This window comes from Coffea eugenioides, unplaced genomic scaffold, assembly GCF_003713205.1.
Source record: "Coffea eugenioides isolate CCC68of unplaced genomic scaffold, Ceug_1.0 ScVebR1_2499;HRSCAF=3536, whole genome shotgun sequence".
Lineage (NCBI taxonomy): Eukaryota > Viridiplantae > Streptophyta > Magnoliopsida > Gentianales > Rubiaceae > Coffea > Coffea eugenioides.
In genome coordinates, this window is record NW_020862991.1 from 1 (window position 1) to 19,395 (window position 19,395).

General features: G+C 42.4%; 28 non-coding genes and 6 pseudogenes across 28 annotated transcripts; all 34 read right to left on the reverse strand.

Annotated features, from left to right (window-relative positions):
* Nucleotides 1-47: 47 nt before the first annotated feature.
* Nucleotides 48-167, reverse strand: LOC113756820 (annotated as a pseudogene).
* A 417-nt stretch (nucleotides 168-584) lies between these two features.
* LOC113756835 lies at nucleotides 585-703 on the reverse strand. The gene has a single exon (XR_003466089.1). It is a non-coding gene; the product is annotated as a 5S ribosomal RNA (ribosomal RNA).
* A 424-nt stretch (nucleotides 704-1,127) lies between these two features.
* On the reverse strand, nucleotides 1,128-1,246 carry LOC113756837. Its single transcript, XR_003466091.1, has one exon. It is a non-coding gene; the product is annotated as a 5S ribosomal RNA (ribosomal RNA).
* A 414-nt stretch (nucleotides 1,247-1,660) lies between these two features.
* LOC113756821 lies at nucleotides 1,661-1,779 on the reverse strand (annotated as a pseudogene).
* A 427-nt stretch (nucleotides 1,780-2,206) lies between these two features.
* On the reverse strand, nucleotides 2,207-2,325 carry LOC113756843. The gene has a single exon (XR_003466097.1). It is a non-coding gene; the product is annotated as a 5S ribosomal RNA (ribosomal RNA).
* A 415-nt stretch (nucleotides 2,326-2,740) lies between these two features.
* LOC113756860 lies at nucleotides 2,741-2,859 on the reverse strand. The gene has a single exon (XR_003466113.1). It is a non-coding gene; the product is annotated as a 5S ribosomal RNA (ribosomal RNA).
* Nucleotides 2,860-3,273: 414 nt separating this feature from the next.
* LOC113756808 lies at nucleotides 3,274-3,392 on the reverse strand. The gene has a single exon (XR_003466073.1). It is a non-coding gene; the product is annotated as a 5S ribosomal RNA (ribosomal RNA).
* A 415-nt stretch (nucleotides 3,393-3,807) lies between these two features.
* Nucleotides 3,808-3,926, reverse strand: LOC113756839. Its single transcript, XR_003466093.1, has one exon. It is a non-coding gene; the product is annotated as a 5S ribosomal RNA (ribosomal RNA).
* Nucleotides 3,927-4,361: 435 nt separating this feature from the next.
* On the reverse strand, nucleotides 4,362-4,476 carry LOC113756818 (annotated as a pseudogene).
* Nucleotides 4,477-4,901: 425 nt separating this feature from the next.
* LOC113756822 lies at nucleotides 4,902-5,024 on the reverse strand (annotated as a pseudogene).
* A 411-nt stretch (nucleotides 5,025-5,435) lies between these two features.
* LOC113756851 lies at nucleotides 5,436-5,554 on the reverse strand. The gene has a single exon (XR_003466104.1). It is a non-coding gene; the product is annotated as a 5S ribosomal RNA (ribosomal RNA).
* Nucleotides 5,555-5,969: 415 nt separating this feature from the next.
* Nucleotides 5,970-6,094, reverse strand: LOC113756830 (annotated as a pseudogene).
* Nucleotides 6,095-6,512: 418 nt separating this feature from the next.
* On the reverse strand, nucleotides 6,513-6,631 carry LOC113756836. The gene has a single exon (XR_003466090.1). It is a non-coding gene; the product is annotated as a 5S ribosomal RNA (ribosomal RNA).
* A 412-nt stretch (nucleotides 6,632-7,043) lies between these two features.
* On the reverse strand, nucleotides 7,044-7,162 carry LOC113756858. The gene has a single exon (XR_003466111.1). It is a non-coding gene; the product is annotated as a 5S ribosomal RNA (ribosomal RNA).
* Nucleotides 7,163-7,572: 410 nt separating this feature from the next.
* On the reverse strand, nucleotides 7,573-7,691 carry LOC113756847. Its single transcript, XR_003466101.1, has one exon. It is a non-coding gene; the product is annotated as a 5S ribosomal RNA (ribosomal RNA).
* Nucleotides 7,692-8,105: 414 nt separating this feature from the next.
* LOC113756846 lies at nucleotides 8,106-8,224 on the reverse strand. Its single transcript, XR_003466100.1, has one exon. It is a non-coding gene; the product is annotated as a 5S ribosomal RNA (ribosomal RNA).
* A 1,451-nt stretch (nucleotides 8,225-9,675) lies between these two features.
* Nucleotides 9,676-9,794, reverse strand: LOC113756848. The gene has a single exon (XR_003466102.1). It is a non-coding gene; the product is annotated as a 5S ribosomal RNA (ribosomal RNA).
* A 413-nt stretch (nucleotides 9,795-10,207) lies between these two features.
* Nucleotides 10,208-10,326, reverse strand: LOC113756813. Its single transcript, XR_003466078.1, has one exon. It is a non-coding gene; the product is annotated as a 5S ribosomal RNA (ribosomal RNA).
* A 413-nt stretch (nucleotides 10,327-10,739) lies between these two features.
* Nucleotides 10,740-10,857, reverse strand: LOC113756825 (annotated as a pseudogene).
* Nucleotides 10,858-11,266: 409 nt separating this feature from the next.
* Nucleotides 11,267-11,385, reverse strand: LOC113756849. Its single transcript, XR_003466103.1, has one exon. It is a non-coding gene; the product is annotated as a 5S ribosomal RNA (ribosomal RNA).
* Nucleotides 11,386-11,808: 423 nt separating this feature from the next.
* LOC113756876 lies at nucleotides 11,809-11,927 on the reverse strand. Its single transcript, XR_003466128.1, has one exon. It is a non-coding gene; the product is annotated as a 5S ribosomal RNA (ribosomal RNA).
* A 409-nt stretch (nucleotides 11,928-12,336) lies between these two features.
* Nucleotides 12,337-12,455, reverse strand: LOC113756811. Its single transcript, XR_003466076.1, has one exon. It is a non-coding gene; the product is annotated as a 5S ribosomal RNA (ribosomal RNA).
* Nucleotides 12,456-12,869: 414 nt separating this feature from the next.
* On the reverse strand, nucleotides 12,870-12,988 carry LOC113756815. The gene has a single exon (XR_003466080.1). It is a non-coding gene; the product is annotated as a 5S ribosomal RNA (ribosomal RNA).
* Nucleotides 12,989-13,403: 415 nt separating this feature from the next.
* On the reverse strand, nucleotides 13,404-13,522 carry LOC113756812. Its single transcript, XR_003466077.1, has one exon. It is a non-coding gene; the product is annotated as a 5S ribosomal RNA (ribosomal RNA).
* Nucleotides 13,523-13,939: 417 nt separating this feature from the next.
* On the reverse strand, nucleotides 13,940-14,058 carry LOC113756859. Its single transcript, XR_003466112.1, has one exon. It is a non-coding gene; the product is annotated as a 5S ribosomal RNA (ribosomal RNA).
* A 413-nt stretch (nucleotides 14,059-14,471) lies between these two features.
* On the reverse strand, nucleotides 14,472-14,590 carry LOC113756844. The gene has a single exon (XR_003466098.1). It is a non-coding gene; the product is annotated as a 5S ribosomal RNA (ribosomal RNA).
* Nucleotides 14,591-15,001: 411 nt separating this feature from the next.
* LOC113756814 lies at nucleotides 15,002-15,120 on the reverse strand. The gene has a single exon (XR_003466079.1). It is a non-coding gene; the product is annotated as a 5S ribosomal RNA (ribosomal RNA).
* A 415-nt stretch (nucleotides 15,121-15,535) lies between these two features.
* LOC113756845 lies at nucleotides 15,536-15,654 on the reverse strand. Its single transcript, XR_003466099.1, has one exon. It is a non-coding gene; the product is annotated as a 5S ribosomal RNA (ribosomal RNA).
* A 414-nt stretch (nucleotides 15,655-16,068) lies between these two features.
* LOC113756877 lies at nucleotides 16,069-16,187 on the reverse strand. The gene has a single exon (XR_003466129.1). It is a non-coding gene; the product is annotated as a 5S ribosomal RNA (ribosomal RNA).
* Nucleotides 16,188-16,602: 415 nt separating this feature from the next.
* On the reverse strand, nucleotides 16,603-16,721 carry LOC113756857. The gene has a single exon (XR_003466110.1). It is a non-coding gene; the product is annotated as a 5S ribosomal RNA (ribosomal RNA).
* A 413-nt stretch (nucleotides 16,722-17,134) lies between these two features.
* Nucleotides 17,135-17,253, reverse strand: LOC113756842. The gene has a single exon (XR_003466096.1). It is a non-coding gene; the product is annotated as a 5S ribosomal RNA (ribosomal RNA).
* Nucleotides 17,254-17,667: 414 nt separating this feature from the next.
* LOC113756874 lies at nucleotides 17,668-17,785 on the reverse strand. The gene has a single exon (XR_003466126.1). It is a non-coding gene; the product is annotated as a 5S ribosomal RNA (ribosomal RNA).
* Nucleotides 17,786-18,198: 413 nt separating this feature from the next.
* Nucleotides 18,199-18,317, reverse strand: LOC113756878. The gene has a single exon (XR_003466130.1). It is a non-coding gene; the product is annotated as a 5S ribosomal RNA (ribosomal RNA).
* A 413-nt stretch (nucleotides 18,318-18,730) lies between these two features.
* Nucleotides 18,731-18,849, reverse strand: LOC113756852. Its single transcript, XR_003466105.1, has one exon. It is a non-coding gene; the product is annotated as a 5S ribosomal RNA (ribosomal RNA).
* Between the last annotated feature and the right edge of the window lie 546 nt (nucleotides 18,850-19,395).

The following is a 19,395-nucleotide window of genomic DNA, read 5'->3' on the forward strand; positions in this document are numbered from 1 at the left end:
AGGATAAAGAACGAATAGGAAATTTGGATTTCGAAACAAAAAAAATAGGGGTGCAACACGAGGACTTCCCAGGGGGTCACACATCCTAGTACTACTCTCGCCCAAGCACGCTTAACTTCGGAGGTTCTGATGGTATCCGGTGCATTAGTGCTGTATGCATCGCACCCGCATTGTTCTTTCGCTTTATTTTTTAAAATACCCCTCCTGCGAAAGCAGTGTGGGCTTTTCTAGACCGAAATTAATTTTTAAGCGTCAATTCAAGCATTTTCCTCTTATCCTTTTATTTTTATTTACTTTATATTTCTTTTTGTTATTGATTTGCACCCTATTTTTTTCGCTCATCCCGCAACTCTAAATTATCATGAAATCAATTCTTCACGCTTGCGGTGATTCATTTGCGCCGACAAATTTGAGCGACGATCCGGGCTTTGGTCGAGCAATACCGTTCCTGATTTGTCTCGCGCCTTCAAACGCGCCTTCATGCTTCGACAAGAAGCAAAATATAAAGCAATCGTTCCGACGGAGCTAAATTACTACAGGATAAAGAACGAATAGGAAATTTGGATTTCGAAACAAAAAAAAGAGGGGTGCAACACGAGGACTTCCCAGGGGGTCACCCATCCTAGAACTACTCTCGCCCAAGCACTCTTAACTTCGGAGTTCTGATGGGATCCGGTGCATTAGTGCTGGTATGATTGCACCCGCCATGTTCCTTTCGCTTAATTCTTTTAAAATACCCCGTCCTGCGAAGCAGTGTGGCTTTTCTAGACCGAAATTAATTTTAAGCGTCAATTCAAGCATTTTCCTCTTATCCTTTTATTTATTTACTTTATATTTCTTTTTGTTATTGATTTGCACCCTATTTTTTTCCCTCATCCCGCAACTCTAAATTATCTTGAAATCAATTCTTCACGCTTGCGGTGATTTCATTTGCGCCGACAAAATTTGGAGCGACGATCGGGCTTTGGTCGAGGCAATTACCGTTCCTGATTTGTCTCGGCGCCTTCAGACCCGCCTTCATGCTTCGACAAGCAAGCAAAAATATAAAGCAATCGTTCCGACGGAGCTAAATTACTACCAGGGATAAAGAACGAATAGGAAATTTGATTTTCGAAACAAAAAAAGAGCGGGTGCAACACGAGGACTTCCCAGGGGGTCACCCGTCCTAGTACTACTCTCGCCCAAGCACTCTTAACTTCGGAGTTCTGATGGGATCCGGTGCATTAGTGCTGGTATGATCGCACCCGCCATGTTCCTTTCGCTTAATTCTTTTAAAATACCCCGTCCTGCGAAGCAGTGTGGCTTTTCTAGACCGAAATTAATTTTAAGCGTCAATTCAAGCATTTTCCTCTTATCCTTTTATTTATTTACTTTATATTTCTTTTTGTTATTGATTTGCACCCTATTTTTTTCCCTCATCCCGCAACTCTAAATTATCATGAAATCAATTCTTCACGCTTGCGGTGATACATTTGCGCCGACAAATTTGAGCGACTATCCGGGCTTTGATCGAGCAATACCGTTCCTGATTTGTCTCGCGCCTTCAGACCCGCTTCATGCTTCGACAAGAAGCAAAATATAAAGCAATCGTTCCGACGGAGCTAAATTACTACAGGATAAAGAACGAATAGGAAATTTGGATTTCGAAACAAAAAAAAGAGGGGTGCAACACGAGGACTTCCCAGGGGTCACCCATCCTAGTACTACTCTCGCCTAAGCACGCTTAACTTCGGAGTTCTGATGGGATCCGGTGATTAATGCTGGGTATGATTCGCACCGCCATTTTCCTTCGCTTTATTTCCTTTAAACTACCCAGTCCTGTTGAAAAGCAGTGTGGCTTTTCTAGACCGAAATTCTTTTTAAGGCGTCAATACAGCATTTCCTCTTATCCTTTATTTATTTACTTTATATTTTTGTGTTATTGATTTTGCACCTTATTTTTTTTCCCTGTTCCCGCAATTCTAAATTTATATTGGAAATCAATCCTTCACGCTTGCGGTGATACATTTGCGCCCGACAAATTATTGAACACGATTTCCGGGGCTTTGATCGAGGCCGTTACCGTCTTTTTGATTTGTTCTCGCGCCTTCAGACCGCCTTCATGCTTCGACAGAAAGCAAAATATAAAGCAATCGTTCCGACGGAGCTAAATTACTACAGGATAAAGAACGAATAGGAAATTTGGATCTTTCGAACAAAAAAGAGAGGGGTGCAACACGAGGACTTCCCTGGGGGTCACCCATCCTAGTACTATTCTCGCCCAAACACGCTTAACTTCGGAGTTCTGATGGGATCCGGTGCATTAGTGCTGGTATGATCGCACCCGCCATGTTCCATTCGCTTTATTCTTTTAAACCACCCCGTGCTGCGAAACAGTGTGGCTTTTCTAGACCGAAATTCATTTTAAGCTTCAATTCAAGCATTTTCCTCAAATCCTTTTATTTATTTACTTTATATTTTTTTTTGTTATTGATTTGCAACCTATTTTTTTCCCTCATCCCGCAACTCTAAATTATATTGAAATCAATCCTTCACGCTTGCGGTGATACATTTGCGCCGACAAATTTGAGCGACGATCCGGGCTTTGATCGAGCCGTACCGTTCCTGATTTGTCTCGCGCCTTCAGACCCGCCTTCATGCTTCGACAAGAAGCAAAATATAAAGTAATCGTTCCGACGGAGCTAAATTACTACAGGATAAAGAACGAATAGGAAATTTGGATTTCGAAACAAAAAAGAGAGGGGTGAAACACGAGCACTTCCCAGGGGGTCACCCATCCTAGTACTACTCTCGCCCAAGCACGCTTAACTTCGGAGTTCTGATGGGATCCGGTGCACTAGTGCTGGTATGATCGCACCCGCCATGTTCCTTTCGCTTTATTCTTTTAAACTACCCCGTCCTGCGAAGCAGTGTGGGTTTACTAGACCGAAATTCATTTTAAGCGTCAATTCAAGCATTTTTCTCTTATCCTTTTATTTATTTACTTTATATTTTTTTTTGTTATTGATTTGCACCCTGTTTTTTCCCTCATCCCGCAACTCTAAATTATCATGAAATCAATCCTTCACGCTTGCGGTGATATATTTGCGCCGACAAATTTGAGCGACGATCCGGGCATTGATCGAGCAATACCGTTCCTGATTTGTCTCGCGCCTTCAGACCCGCCTTCATGTTTCGACAAGAAGCAAAATATAAAGCAATCATTCCGACGGAGCTAAATTACTACAGGATAAAGAACGAATAGGAAATTTGGATTTCGAAACAAACAAAATAGGGGTGCAACACGAGGACTTCCCAGGGGGTCACCCATCCTAGTACTACTCTCGCCCAAGCACGCTTAACTTCGGAGTTCTGATGGGATCCGGTGCATTAGTGCTGGTATGATCGCACCCGCCATGTTCCTTTCGCTTTATTCTTTTAAAATACCCCGTCCTGCGAAGCAGTGTGGCTTTTCTAGACCGAAATTAATTTTAAGCGTCAATTCAAGCATTTTCCTCTTATCCTTTTATTTATTTACTTTATATTTCTTTTTGTTATTGATTTGCACCCTATTTTTTTCCCTCATCCCGCAACTCTAAATTATCATGAAATCAATCCTTCACGCTTGCGGTGATACATTTGCGCCGACAAATTTGAGCGACGATCCGGGCATTGATCGAGCAATACCGTTCCTGATTTGTCTCGCGCCTTCAGACCCGCCTTCATGTTTCGACAAGAAGCAAAATATAAAGCAATCGTTCCGACGGAGCTAAATTACTACAGGATAAAGAACGAATAGGAAATTTGGATTTCGAAACAAAAAAAATAGGGGTGCAACACGAGGACTTCCCAGGGGGTCACCCATCCTAGTACTACTCTCGCCCAAGCACGCTTAACTTCGGAGTTCTGATGGGATCCGGTGCATTAGTGCTGGTATGATCGCACCCGCCATGTTCCTTTCGCTTTATTCTTTTAAAATACCCCGTCCTGAGAAGGCAGTTGTGGCTTTTCTAGACCGAAATTATTTTAAGCGTTTCAATTCAAGCAATTTTCCTCTTATCCTTTCATTTATTACTTTATATTTCTTTTTGTTATTGATTTGCACCCTATTTTTTTCCCGCTCATCCCGCAAACTCTTAAATTATCATGAAATAATTTCTTCACGCTGCGTTGATTTCATTTGCGCCGACAAAATTTGAGCGACGATCCGGGGTTTTTTGGTTCGAGCAATACCGTTCCCATGGATTTGTTCTCGCGCCTTCAGGACCCGCCTTCATGCTTCGACAAGAATCAAAATATAAAGCCAATCGTTTCCGACGGAAGCTAAATTACTACAGGATAAAGAACGAATTAGGAAATTGGATTTCGGAAACAAAAAAAGAGGGGTGCAACACGAGGACTTCCCAGGGGTCACCCTCCTAGTACTCTCTCGCCCAAGCACTCTGTAACTTCGGAGTTCTGATGGGATCCGGTGCATGTGCTGGTATGATCGCACCCGCCATGTTCCTTTCGCTTAATCTTAAAATACCCCGTCCTGCGAAGCAGTGTGGCTTTTCTAGACCGAAATTAATTTTAAGCGTCAATTTCAAGCATTTTCCTTTCTTATTCCTTTTATTTATTTACTTTATATTTCTTTTTGTTATTTGATTTGCACCCTATTTTTTTTCCCTCATCCCGCAACTCTAAAAATTATCAAGAAATCAATTCTTCACGCTTGCGGTGATACATTTGCGCCGACAAATTTGAGCGACGATCCGGGCTTGATCGAGCAATACCGTTTCCTGATTTGCTCTCGCGCCTTCAGACCCGCCTTTCATGCTTCGACAAGAAGCAAAATATAAAGCAATCGTTCCGGACGGAAGCTAAATTACTACAGGGATAAAGAACGAATAGGAAATTTGGGATTTCGAAACAAAAAAAAGGGGTGGCCAACACGATGGACTTTCCAGGGGGGTCACCCAGCCTAGTACCTACTCTCGCCCAAACACGCTTAACTTCGGAGTTCTGATGGGATCCGGTGCATTAGTGCTGGTATGATCGCACCCGCCATGTTCCATTCGCTTTATTCTTTAAAACCACCCCGTGCTGCGAAACAGTGTGGCTTTTCTGGACCGAAATTCATTTTAAGCTTCGATTCATGCATTTTCCTCTTATCCTTTTATTTATTTACTTTATATTTTTTTTGTTATTGATATGCACCTTATTTTTTTCCCTCATCCCGCAACTCTAAATTATCATGAAATCAATCCTTCACGCTTGCGGTGATACATTTGCGCCCAAAAATTTGAGCGACGATCCGGGCTTTGATCGAACCGTACCGTTCCTGATTTGTCTCGCGCCTTCAGACCCGCCTTCATGCTTCGACAAGAAGCAAAATATAAAGTAATCGTTCCGACGGAGCTAAATTACTACAGGATAAAGAACGAATAGGAAATTTGGATTTCGAAACAAAAATGAGAGTGCAACACGAGGACTTCCCAGGGGGTCACCCATCCTAGTACTACTCTCGCCCAAGCACGCTTAACTTCGGAGTTCTGATGGGATCCGGTGCATTAGTGCTGGTATGATCGCACCCGCCATGTTCCTTTCGCTTTATTCTTTTAAAATACCCCGTCCTGCGAAGCAGTGTGGCTTTTCTAGACCGAAATTAATTTTAAGCGTCAATTCAAGCATTTTCCTCTTATCCTTTCATTTATTTACTTTATATTTCTTTTTGTTATTGATTTGCACCCTATTTTTTTCCCTCATCCCGCAACTCTAAATTATCATGAAATCAATTCTTCACGCTTGCGGTGATTCATTTGCGCCGACAAATTTGAGCGACGATCCGGGCTTTGGTCGAGCAATACCGTTCCTGATTTGTCTCGCGCCTTCAGACGCGCCTTCATGCTTCGACAAGAAGCAAAATATAAAGCAATCGTTCCGACGGAGCTAAATTACTACAGGATAAAGAACGAATAGGAAATTTGGATTTCGAAACAAAAAAAAGAGGGGTGCAACACGAGGACTTCCCAGGGGGTCACCCATCCTAGTACTACTCTCGCCCAAAGCACTCTTAAACTTCGAGCTTTCTGATGTGATCCGGATGCATTTAGTGCTGGTTATGATCGCACCCGCCCATGTTCCTTTCCGCTTAATTCTTTTTAAAATACCCCGTCCTGCGAAGCAGTGTGGCTTTTCTAGATCGAAATTAATTTTAAGCGTCAATTCAAGCATTTTCCTCTTATCCTTTCATTTATTTACTTTATATTTCTTTTTGTTATTGATTTGCACCCTATTTTTTTCCCTCATCCCGCAACTCTAAATTATCATGAAATCAATTCTTCACGCTTGCGGTGATTCATTTGCGCCGACAAATTTGAGCGACGATCCGGGCTTTGGTCGAGCAATACCGTTCCTGATTTGTCTCGCGCCTTCAGACCCGCCTTCATGCTTCGACAAGAAACAAAATATAAAGCAATCGTTCCGTCGGAGCTAAATTACTACAGGATAAAGAACGAATAGGAAATTTGGATTTCGAAACAAAAAAAAGAGGGGTGCAACACGAGGACTTCCCAGGGGGTCACCCATCCTAGTACTACTCTCGCCTAAGCACGCTTAACTTCGGAGTTCTGATGGGATCCGGTGCATTAGTGCTGGTATGATCGCACCCGCCATGTTCCTTTCGCTTTATTCTTTTAAACCACCCCGTGCTGCGAAACAGTGTGGCTTTTCTAAACCGAAATTAATTTTAAGCTTCGATTCATGCATTTTCCTCTTATCCTTTTATTTATTTACTTTATATTTTTTTTGTTATTGATTTGCACCTTATTTTTTCCCTCATCCCGCAACTCTAAATTATCATGAAATCAATCCTTCACGCTTGCGGTGATACATTTGCGCCGACAAATTTGAGCGACGATCCGGGCTTTGATCGAGCCGTACCGTTCCTGATTTGTCTCGCGCCTTCAGACCCGCTTCATGCTTCGACAAGAAGCAAAATATAAAGCAATCGTTCCGACGGAGCTAAATTACTACAAGATAAAGAACGAATAGGAAATTTGGATTACGAAACAAAAAAGAGAGGGGTGCAACTCGAGGACTTCCCAGGGGGTCACCCATCCTAGTACTACTCTCGCCCAAGCACGCTTAACTTCGGAATTCTGATGGGATCCGGTGCATTAATGCTGGTATGATCGCACCCGCCATTTTCCTTTCGCTTTATTTCTTTAAACTACCCAGTCCTGCGAAGCAGTGTTTCTTTTCTAGACCGAAATTCATTTTAAGCTTCGATTCAAGCATTTTCCTCTTATCCTTTTATTTATTTACTTTATATTTTTTTTGTTATTGATATGCACCTTATTTTTTTCCCTCATTCCGCAAACTCTAAATTATTCATGAAATCAATCCTTCACGCTTGCGGTGATACATGCGCCAAAATTTTGAGCGCGATCCGCTTTGATCGAAACCGTACCGTTCCTGATTTGTCTCGCGCCTTCAGACCCGCTTCATGCTTCGACAAGAAGCAAAATATAAAGCAATCGTTCCGACGGAGCTAAATTACTACAGGATAAAGAACGAATAGGAAATTTGGATTTCGAAACAAAAAAAAGAGGGGTGCAACACGAGGACTTCCCAGGGGGTCACCCATTCTAGTACTACTCTCGCCTAAGCACGCTTAACTTCGGAGTTCTGATGGGATCCGGTGCATTAATGCTGGTATGATCGCACCCGCCATTTTCCTTTCGCTTTATTCCTTTAAACTATCCAGTCCTGCGAAGCAGTGTGGCTTTTCTAGACCGAAATTCATTTTAAGCGTCAATTCAAGCATTTCTCTTATCCTTTTATTTATTTACTTTATATTTTTTTTGTTATTGATTTGCACCCTATTTTTTTCCCTCATTCCCGCAACTCTAAAAATTATCATAATCAATTCTTCCGCGCTTCGGTATACATTTTGCGCCGACAAATTTGAGCGACGATCCGGGCTTTGATCGAGCCGTACCGTTACTGATTTGTCTCGCGCCTTCAGACCCGCCTTCATGCTTCGACAAGAAGCAAAATATAAAGCAATCGTTCCGACGGAGCTAAATTACTACAGGATAAAGAACGAATAGGAAATTTGGATTTCGAAACAAAAAAAAAGAGGGGTGCAACACGAGGACTTCCCAGGGGGTCACCCATCCTAGTACTACTCTCGCCTAAGCACGCTTAACTTCGGAGTTCTGATGGGATCCGGTGCATTAATGCTGGTATGATCACACCCGCCATTTTCCTTTCGCTTTATTCCTTTAAACTACCCAGTTCTGAAAAGCAGTGTGGCTTTTCTAGACCGAAATTCATTTTAAGCGTCAATACAAGCATTTTCCTCTTATCCTTTTATTTATTTACTTTATATTTTTTTTGTTATTGATTTGCACCTTATTTTTTTCGCTCATCCCGCAACTCTAAATTATCATGAAATCAATCCTTCACGCTTGCGGTGATACATTTACGCCGACAAATTTGAGCGACGATTCGGGCTTTGATCGAGCCGTACCGTTCCTGATTTGTCTCGCGCCTTCAGACCCGCCTTCATGCTTCGACAAGAAGCAAAATATAAAGCAATCGTTCCGACGGAGCTAAATTACTACAGGATAATGAACGAATAGGAAATTTGGATTTCGAAACAAAAAAAAGAGGGGTGAACACAGGACTTCTCAGTGTCACCCATTCCTTATACTACTCTCGCCTAAGCACGCTTAACTTCGGAGTTCTTGATGGATCCGGCATAATGCTTGGTATGATCGCACCCGCCATTTCCTTTCGCCTTTACTTCCTTAAACTACCCAGTCCTGAAAAGCAGTTATTGACTTTTCTGAGACCGAAATTTCATTTTAGCGTCATACAAGCATTTTCCTCTTACCGTTTATTTATTTACTTTTATTTTTTTGTTTATGATTTGCACCTTATTTTTCCCTCATCCCGAACTCTAAATTATCATTTGAATCAATCCTTCACGCATTCGTGATACATTTGCGCGACAAATTTGAGCGAGATTACGGGCTTTGATCGAGCCGTACCTTTTCCTGATTTGCTCTCGCGCCTTCAACCCCTTCATGCTTTGCGACAAGAAGAAAATATAAAGCAATCGTCCGCGGAGCTAAATTACTAAGAAAAGAATGAATAGATTTCGATTCGAAACAAAAAAAAGAGGTGCAACACGGGACTTCCCAGGGGCACCCAATTCTAGTACTACTCTCGCTAGCACCTTAACTTCGGATTCTATGGATCCGTTGCATTAATGCTGGTATGATCGCACCCGCCATTTTCCTTTCGCTTTATTCCTTTAAACTACCCAGTCCTGCGAAGCAGTGTGGCTTTTCTAGACCGAAATTCATTTTAAACGTCAATTCAAGCATTTTTCTCTTATCCTTTTATTTATTTACTTTATATTTTTTTTGTTATTGATTTGCACCTTATTTTTTTCCCTCATCCCGCAACTCTAAATTATCATGAAATCAATCCTTCACGCTTGCGGTGATACATTTGCGCCGACAAATTTGAGCGACGATCCGGGCTTTGATCGAGCAATACCGTTCCTGATTTGTCTCGCGCCTTCAGACCCGCCTTCATGCTTCGACAAGGAGCAAAATATAAAGCAATCGTTCCGACGGAGCTAAATTACTACAGGATAAAGAACGAATAGGAAATTTCGATTTCGAAACAAAAAAAAGAGGGGTGCAACACGAGGACTTCCCAGGGGGTCACCCATTCTAGTACTACTCTCGCCTAAGCACGCTTAACTTCGGAGTTCTGATGGGATCCGGTGCATTAATGCTGGTATGATCGCACCCGCCATTTTCCTTTCGCTTTATTCCTTTAAACTAACCAGTCCTGCGAAGCAGTGTGGCTTTTCTAGACCGAAATTCATTTTAAACGTCAATTCAAGCATTTTTCTCTTATCCTTTTATTTATTTACTTTATATTTTTTTTGTTATTGATTTCACCTTATTTTTTTCCTCATCCCGCCAACTTCTAAAATTATCATGAAATCAATCTCACGCTTGCGGTTGATTAAATTTGCGCCCACAAATTTAGCGACGATCCGGGCTTTGACGAGCCGGTACCGTTCCTGATTGTCTCGCGCCTTCAGACCCGCCTTCATGCTTCGACAAGAAGCAAAATATAAAGCAATCGTTCCGACGGAGCTAAATTACTACAGGATAAAGAACGAATAGGAAATTTTGATTTCGAAACAAAAAAGAGAGGGGTGCAACTCGAGGACTTTGCAGGGGGTCACCCATCCTAGTACTACTCTCGCCTAAGCACGCTTAACTTCGGAGTTCTGATGGGATCCGGTGCATTAATGCTGGTATGATCGCACCCGCCATTTTCCTTTCGCTTTATTCCTTTAAACTACCCAGTCCTGAAAAGCAGTGTGACTTTTCTAGACCGAAATTCATTTTAAGCGTCAATACAAGCATTTTCCTCTTATCCTTTTATTTATTTACTTTATATTTTTTTTGTTATTGATTTGCACCTTATTTTTTTCGCTCATCCCGCAACTCTAAATTATCATGAAATCAATCCTTCACGCTTGCGGTGATACATTTGCGCCGACAAATTTGAGCGACGATCCGGGCTTTGATCGAGCAATACCGTTCCTGATTTGTCTCGCGCCTTCAGACCCGCCTTCATGCTTCGACAAGGAGCAAAATATAAAGCAATCGTTCCGACGGAGCTAAATTACTACAGGATAAAGAACGAATAGGAAATTTGGATTTCGAAACAAAAAAAAGAGGGTGCAACACGAGACTTCCCAGGGGGTCACCCATCTCAGTATACTCTCGCCCTAAGCACGCTTAACTTCGGAGTTCTGATGGATCCGTGCATTAATGCTTGGGTATGATCGCACCCGCCATTTTCCTTTCGCTCCTTTAAACTACCCAGTCCTGAAAAGCAGTGTGACTTTTCTAGACCGAAATTCATTTTAAGCGTCAATACAAGCATTTTCCTCTTATCCTTTTATTTATTTACTTTATATTTTTTTTGTTATTGATTTGCACCTTATTTTTTTCCCTCATCCCGCAACTCTAAATTATCATGAAATCAATCCTTCACGCTTGCGGTGATACATTTGCGCCGACAAATTTGAGCGACGATACGGGCTTTGATCGAGCCGTACCGTTCCTGATTTGTCTCGCGCCTTCAGACCCGCCTTCATGCTTCGACAAGAAGCAAAATATAAAGCAATCGTTCCGACGGAGCTAAATTACTACAGGATAAAGAATGAATAGGAAATTTCGATTTCGAAACAAAAAAAAGAGGGGTGCAACACGAGGACTTCCCAGGGGGTCACCCATTCTAGTACTACTCTCGCCTAAGCACGCTTAACTTCGGAGTTCTGATGGGATCCGGTGCATTAATGCTGGTATGATCGCACCCGCCATTTTCCTTTCGCTTTATTCCTTTCAACTACCCAGTCCTGCGAAGCAAGTGTGGCTTTTCTAGACCGAAATTCATTTTAAACGTCAATTCAAGCATTTTTTCTCTTTATCCTTTTATTTATTACTTTAGATTTTTTTTGTTATTGGATTTGCACCTTAATTTTTTTCCTCACATCCCGCAACTCTAAATTATCATCGAAATAATCCTTACGCTTGCGGAGGGGGGATACATTTGCGCGACAAATTTGAGCGACGATCCGGGCTTTGATCGAGGCAATCCGTTCCTGATTTGTCTCGCGCCTTCAGACCCGTCCTTTCATGCTCGACAAGGAGCAAAATATAAAGCAATCGTTCCGACGGAGCTAAATTACTACTGGATAAAGAACGAATAGGAAATTTCGATTTCGAAACAAAAAAAAGAGGGGTGCAACACGAGGACTTCCCAGGGGGTCACCCATTCTAGTACTACTCTCGCCTAAGCACGCTTAACTTCGGAGTTCTGATGGGATCCGGTGCATTAATGCTGGTATGATGGCACCCGCCATTTTCCTTTCGCTTTATTCCTTTAAACTACCCAGTCCTGCGAAGCAGTGTGGCTTTTCTAGACCGAAATTCATTTTAAACGTCAATTCAAGCATTTTTCTCTTATCCTTTTATTTATTTACTTTATATTTTTTTTGTTATTGATTTGCACCTTATTTTTTTCGCTCATCCCGCAACTCTAAATTATCATGAAATCAATCCTTCACGCTTGCGGTGATATTACGCCCCACAAATTTGAGCGCATCCGGGCCTTTGATCGAGCCGTACCTTCTGATTGTCTCGCGCTTTCAGACCCGCCTTCATGCTTCGACAGGAAGCAAATAAATAAATGCAATCGTTCCGACGGAGCTAAATTACTAAGGATAAAGAACGATAGAACATTTCGATTTCGAAACAAAAAAAGAGAGGGGGGTAACACGAGGACTTCCCAGGGGGTCACCCATCCTAGTACTATACTCGCCCAAACACGCTTAACTTCGGAGTTCTGATGGGATCCGGTGCATTAGTGCTGGTATGATCGCACCCGCCATGTTCCTTTCGCTTTATTCTTTTAAACCACCCCGTGCTGCGAAACAGTGTGGCTTTTCTAGACCGAAATTCATTTTAAGCTTCGATTCAAGCATTTTCCTCTTATCCTTTTATTTATTTAATTTACATTTTTTTTGTTATTGATATGCACCTTATTTTTTTCCCTAATTCCGCAACTCTAAATTATCATGAAATCAATCCTTCACGCTTGCGGTGATACATTTGCGCCCACAAATTTGAGCGACGATCCGGGCTTTGATCGAACCGTACCGTTCCTGATTTGTCTCGCGCCTTCAGACCCGCCTTCATGCTTCGACAAGAAGCAAAATATAAAGCAATCGTTCCGACGGAGCTAAATTACTACAGGATAAAGAACGAATAGGAAATTTGGATTTCGAAACAAAAAAAAGAGGGGTGCAACACGAGGACTTCTCAGGGGGTCACCCATCCTAGTACTATTCTCGCCAAGACACGCTTAACTTCGGAGTTCTGATGGAATCCGGTGCATTAATGCTGGTATGATCGCACCCGCCATTTTCCTTTCGCTTTATTCCTTTCAACTACCCAGTCCTGCGAAGCAGTGTGGCTTTTCTAGACCGAAATTCATTTTAAACGTCAATTCAAGCATTTTTCTCTTATCCTTTTATTTATTTACTTTATGTTTTTTTTTGTTCTTGATTTGCACCCTGTTTTTTTCCCTCATCCCGCAACTCTAAATTATCATGAAATCAATCCTTCACGCTTGCGGTGATAAATTTGCGCCCACAAATTTGAGCGACGATCCGGGCTTTGATCGAGCCGTACCGTTACTGATTTGTCTCGCGCCTTCAGACCCGCCTTCATGCTTCGACAAGAAGCAAAATATAAAGCAATCGTTCCGACGGAGCTAAATTACTACAGGATAAAGAACGAATAGGAAATTTGGATTTCGAAACAAAAAAGAGAGGGGGGTAACACGAGGACTTCCCAGGGGGTCACCCATCCTAGTACTATACTCGCCCAAACACGCTTAACTTCGGAGTTCTGATGGGATCCGGTGCATTAGTGCTGGTATGATCGCACCCGCCATTTTCCTTTCGCTTTATTCCTTTAAACTACCCAGTCCTGCGAAGCAGTGTGGCTTTTCTAGACCGAAATTCATTTTAAGCGTCAATTCAAGCATTTTCCTCTTATCCTTTTATTTATTTACTTTATATTTTTTTTTGTTCTTGATTTGCACCCTGTTTTTTTCCCTCATCCCGCAACTCTAAATTATCATGAAATCAATCCTTCACGCTTGCGGTGATACATTTGCGCCCACAAATTTGAGCGACGATCCGGGCTTTGATCGAGCCGTACCGTTATTGATTTGTCTCGCGCCTTCAGACCCGCCTTCATGCTTCGACAAGAAGCAAAATATAAAGCAATCGTTCCGACGGAGCTAAATTAATACAGGATAAAGAACGAATAGGAAATTTGGATTTCGATAACAAAAAATGAGAGGGGGGCAACACGAGGACTTCCCAGGGGGTCACCCATCCTAGTACTATACTCGCCCAAACACGCTTAACTTCGGAGTTCTGATGGGATCCGGTGCATTAGTGCTGGTATGATCGCACCCGCCATGTTCCTTTCGCTTTATTCTTTTAAACCACCCCGTGCTGCGAAACAGTGTGGCTTTTCTAGACCGAAATTCATTTTAAGCTTCGATTCAAGCATTTTTCTCTTATCCTTTTATTTATTTACTTTACATTTTTTTTGTTATTGATATGCACCTTATTTTTTTCCCTCATCCCGCAACTCTAAATTATCATGAAATCAATCCTTCACGCTTGCGGTGATACATTTGCGCCCAAATTTGAGCGACGATCCGGGCTTTGATCGAGCCGTACCGTTCCTGATTTGTCTCGCGCCTTCAGACCCGCCTTCATGCTTCGACAAGAAGCAAAATATAAAGCAATCGTTCCGACGGAGCTAAATTACTACAGGATAAAGAACGAATAGGAAATTTGGATTTCGAAACAAAAAAAAGAGGGTGTGCAACACGAGGACTTCCCAGGGGGTCACCCATCCTAGTACTATTCTCGCCCAAACACGCTTAACTTCGGAGTTCTGATGGGATCCGGTGCATTAGTGCTGGTATGATCGCACCCGCCATGTTCCTTTCGCTTTATTCTTTTAAACCACCCCGTGCTGCGAAAAAGTGTGGCTTTTCGAGACCGAAATTCATTTTAAGCTTCGATTCAAGCATTTTCCTCTTATCCTTTTATTTATTTACTTTACATTTTTTTTGTTATTGATATGCACCTTATTTTTTTCCCTCATCCCGCAACTCTAAATTATCATGAAATCAATCCTTCACGCTTGCGGTGATACATTTGCGCCCACAAATTTGAGCGACGATCCGGGCTTTGATCGAACCGTGCCGTTCCTGATTTGTCTCGCGCCTTCAGACCCGCCTTCATGTTTCGACAAGAAGCAAAATATAAAGCAATCGTTCCGACGGAGCTAAATTACTACAGGATAAAGAACGAATAGGAAATTTGGATTTCGAAACAAAAATGAGAGTGCAACACGAGGACTTCCCAGGGGGTCACCCATCCTAGTACTACTCTCGCCCAAGCACGCTTAACTTCGGAGTTCTGATGGGATCCGGTGCATTAGTGCTGGTATGATCGCAACCGCCATGTTCCTTTCGCTTTATTCTTTTAAAATACCCCGTCCTGCGAAGCAGTGTGGCTTTTCTAGACCGAAATTAATTTTAAGCGTCAATTCAAGCATTTTCCTCTTATCCTTTTATTTATTTACTTTATATTTCTTTTTGTTATTGATTTGCACCCTATTTTTTTCCCTCATCCCGCAACTCTAAATTATCATGAAATCAATTCTTCACGCTTGCGGTGATTCATTTGCGCCGACAAATTTGAGCGACGATCCGGGCATTGATCGAGCCGTACCGTTCCTGATTTGTCTCGCGCCTTCAGACCCGCCTTCATGCTTCGACAAGAAGCAAAATATAAAGTAATCGTTCCGACGGAGCTAAATTACTACAGGATAAAGAACGAATAGGAAATTTGGATTTCGAAACAAAAAAGAGAGGGGTGCAACACGAGTACTTCCCAGGGGGTCACCCATCCTAGTACTACTCTCGCCCAAGCACGCTTAACTTCGGAGTTCTGATGGGATCCGGTGCACTAGTGCTGGTATGATCGCCCCCGCCATTTTCCTTTCGCTTTATTCTTTTAAACCACCCCGTGCTGCGAAACAGTGTGGCTTTTCGAGACCGAAATTCATTTTAAGCTTCGATTCAAGCATTTTCCTCTTATCTTTTTATTTATTTACTTTACATTTTTTTTGTTATTGATATGCACCTTATTTTTTTCCCTCATCCCGCAACTCTAAATTATCATGAAATCAATCCTTCACGCTTGCGGTGATACATTTGCGCCCACAAATTTGAGCGACGATCCGGGCATTGATCGAACCGTACCGTTCCTGATTTGTCTCGCGCCTTCAGACCCGCCTTCATGCTTCGACAAGAAACAAAATATAAAGCAATCGTTCCGACGGAGCTAAATTACTACAGGATAAAGAACGATTAGGAAATTTCGATTTCGAAACAAAAAAGAGAGGGGTGCAACTCGAGGACTTCCCAGGGGGTCACGCATCCTAGTACTACTCTCGCCCAAGCACGCTTAACTTCGGAGTTCTGATGGGATCCGGTGCATTAGTGCTGGTATGATCGCCCCCGCCATTTTCCTTTCGCTTTATTCCTTTAAACTACCCAGTCCTGAAAAGCAGTGTGGCTTTTCTAGACCGAAATTCATTTTAAGCTTCGATTCAAGCATTTTCCTCTTATCCTTTTATTTATTTACTTTATGTTTTTTTTTGTTCTTGATTTGCACCCTGTTTTTTTCCCTCATCCCGCAACTCTAAATTATCATGAAATCAATACTTCACGCTTTCGGTGATACATTTGCGCCCACAAATTTGAGCGACGATCCGGGCTTTGATCGAGCCGTACCGTTACTGATTTGTCTCGCGCCTTCAGACCCGCCTTCATGCTTCGACAAGAAGCAAAATATAAAGCAATCGTTCCGACGGAGCTAAATTACTACAGGATAAAGAACGAATAGGAAATTTGGATTTCGAAACAAAAAAGAGAGGGGGGCAACACGAGGACTTCCCAGGGGGTCACCCATCCTAGTACTATACTCGCCCAAACACGCTTAACTTCGGAGTTCTGATGGGATCCGGTGCACTAGTGCTGGTATGATCGCCCCCGCCATTTTCCTTTCGCTTTATTCTTTTAAACCACCCCGTGCTGCGAAACAGTGTGGCTTTTCGAGACCGAAATTCATTTTAAGCTTCGATTCAAGCATTTTCCTCTTATCCTTTTATTTATTTACTTTACATTTTTTTTGTTATTGATTGCACCTTATTTTTTTCCCTCATCCCGCAACTCTAAATTATCATGAAATCAATCCTTCACGCTTGCGGTGATACATTTGCGCACACAAATTTGAGCGACGATCCGGGCATTGATCGAACCGTACCGTTCCTGATTTGTCTCGCGCCTTCAGACCCGCCTTCATGCTTCGACAAGAAACAAAATATAAAGCAATCGTTCCGACGGAGCTAAATTACTACAGGATAAAGAACGAATAGGAAATTTGGATTTCGAAACAAAAAAAAGAGGGGTGCAACACGAGGACTTCCCAGGGGGTCACCCATCCTAGTACTACTCTCGCCTAAGCACGCTTAACTTCGGAGTTCTGATGGGATCCGGTGCATTAATGCTGGTATGATCGCACCCGCCATTTTCCTTTCGCTTTATTCCTTTAAACTACCCAGTCCTGAAAAGCAGTGTGGCTTTTCTAGACCGAAATTCATTTTAAGCTTCGATTCAAGCATTTTCCTCTTATCCTTTTATTTATTTACTTTATATTTTTTTTGTTATTGATTTGCATCTTATTTTTTTCCCTCATCCCGCAACTCTAAATTATCATGAAATCAATCATTCACGCTTGCGGTGATACATTTGCGCCGACAAATTTGAGCGACGATCCGGGCTTTGATCGAGCCGTACCGTTCCTGATTTGTCTCGCGCCTTCAGACCCGCCTTCATGCTTCGACAAGGAGCAAAATATAAAGCAATCGTTCCGACGGAGCTAAATTACTACAGGATAAAGAACGAATAGGAAATTTGGATTTCGAAACAAAAAAAAGAGGGGTGCAACACGAGACTTCCCAGGGGGTCACCCATCCTAGTACTACTCTCGCCCAAGCACGCTTAACTTCGGAGTTCTGATGGGATCCGGTGCATTAGTGCTGGTATGATCGCACCCGCCATGTTCCTTTCGCTTTATTCTTTTAAACTACCCAGTCCTGCGAAGCAGTGTGGCTTTTCTAGACCGAAATTCATTTTAAGCGTCAATTCAAGCATTTCTCTTATCCTTTTATTTATTTACTTTATATTTTTTTTTGTTATTGATTTGCACCCTGTTTTTTTCCCTCATCCCGCAACTCTAAATTATCATGAAATCAATCCTTCACGCTTGCGGTGATACATTTGCGCCAAAAAATTTGAGCGACGATCCGAGCTTTGATCGAGCCGTACCGTTACTGATTTTTCTCGCGCCTTCAGACCCGCCTTCATGCTTCAACAAGAAGCAAAATATAAAGCAATCTTTCCGACGGAGCTAAATTACTACAGGATAAAGAACGAATAGGAAATTTTGATTTCGAAACAAAAAAGAGAGGGGTGCAACTCGAGGACTTCCCAGGGGGTCACGCATCCTAGTACTACTCTCGCCCAAGCACGCTTAACTTCGGAGTTCTGATGGGATCCGGTGCATTAGTGCTGGTATGATCGCCCCCGCCATGTTCCTTTCGCTTTATTCTTTTAAACCACCCCGTGCTGCGAAACAGTGTGGCTTTTCTAGACCGAAATTCATTTTAAGCTTCAATTCAAGCATTTCCTCTTATCTTTTTATTTATTTACTTTATATTTTTTTTGTTATTGATTTGCACCCTATTTTTTTCCCTCATCCCGCAACTCTAAATTATCATGAAATCAATCCTTCACGCTTGCGGTGATACATTTGCGCCGACAAATTTGAGCGACGATCCGGGCTTTGATCGAGCAATACCGTTCCTGATTTGTCTCGCGCCTTCAGACCCGCCTTCATGCTTCGACAAAGAGCAAAATATAAAGCAATCGTTCCGACGGAGCTAAATTACTACAGGATAAAGAACGAATAGGAAATTTGGATTTCGAAACAAAAAAAAGAGGGGTGCAACACGAGGACTTCCCAGGGGGTCACCCATTCTAGTACTACTCTCGCCTAAGCACGCTTAACTTCGGAGTTCTGATGGGATCCGGTGCATTAATGCTGGTATGATCGCACCCGCCATTTTCCTTTCGCTTTATTCCTTTCAACTACCCAGTCCTGCGAAGCAGTGTGGCTTTTCTAGACCGAAATTCATTTTAAACGTCAATTCAAGCATTTTTCTCTTATCCTTTTATTTATTTACTTTATGTTTTTTTTTGTTCTTGATTTGCACCCTGTTTTTTTCCCTCATCCCGCAACTCTAAATTATCATGAAATCAATCCTTCACGCTTGCGGTGATACATTGCCGCCCACAAATTTGAGCGACGATCCGGGCTTTGATCGAGCGCTACCGTTACTGATTGTTCGCGCCTGTCAGGACCCGCCTCATGCTTCGACAAGAAGCAAAAATATAAAGCAATTCGTTCGAGCGGAGCGTAAAATTAACTACAGGAATAAAAACGAATAGGAAATTTGGATTTCGAAACAAAAAAAAGAGGGATTTGCAACACGAGGACTTCCCAGGGGTCACACATTCCTAGTTACTATTCTCGCCCAACACGGCTTAACTTTCGGAGTTCTGTGGATCCAGTGTGCATTAGTGCTGGTATGATCGCACCCCCAT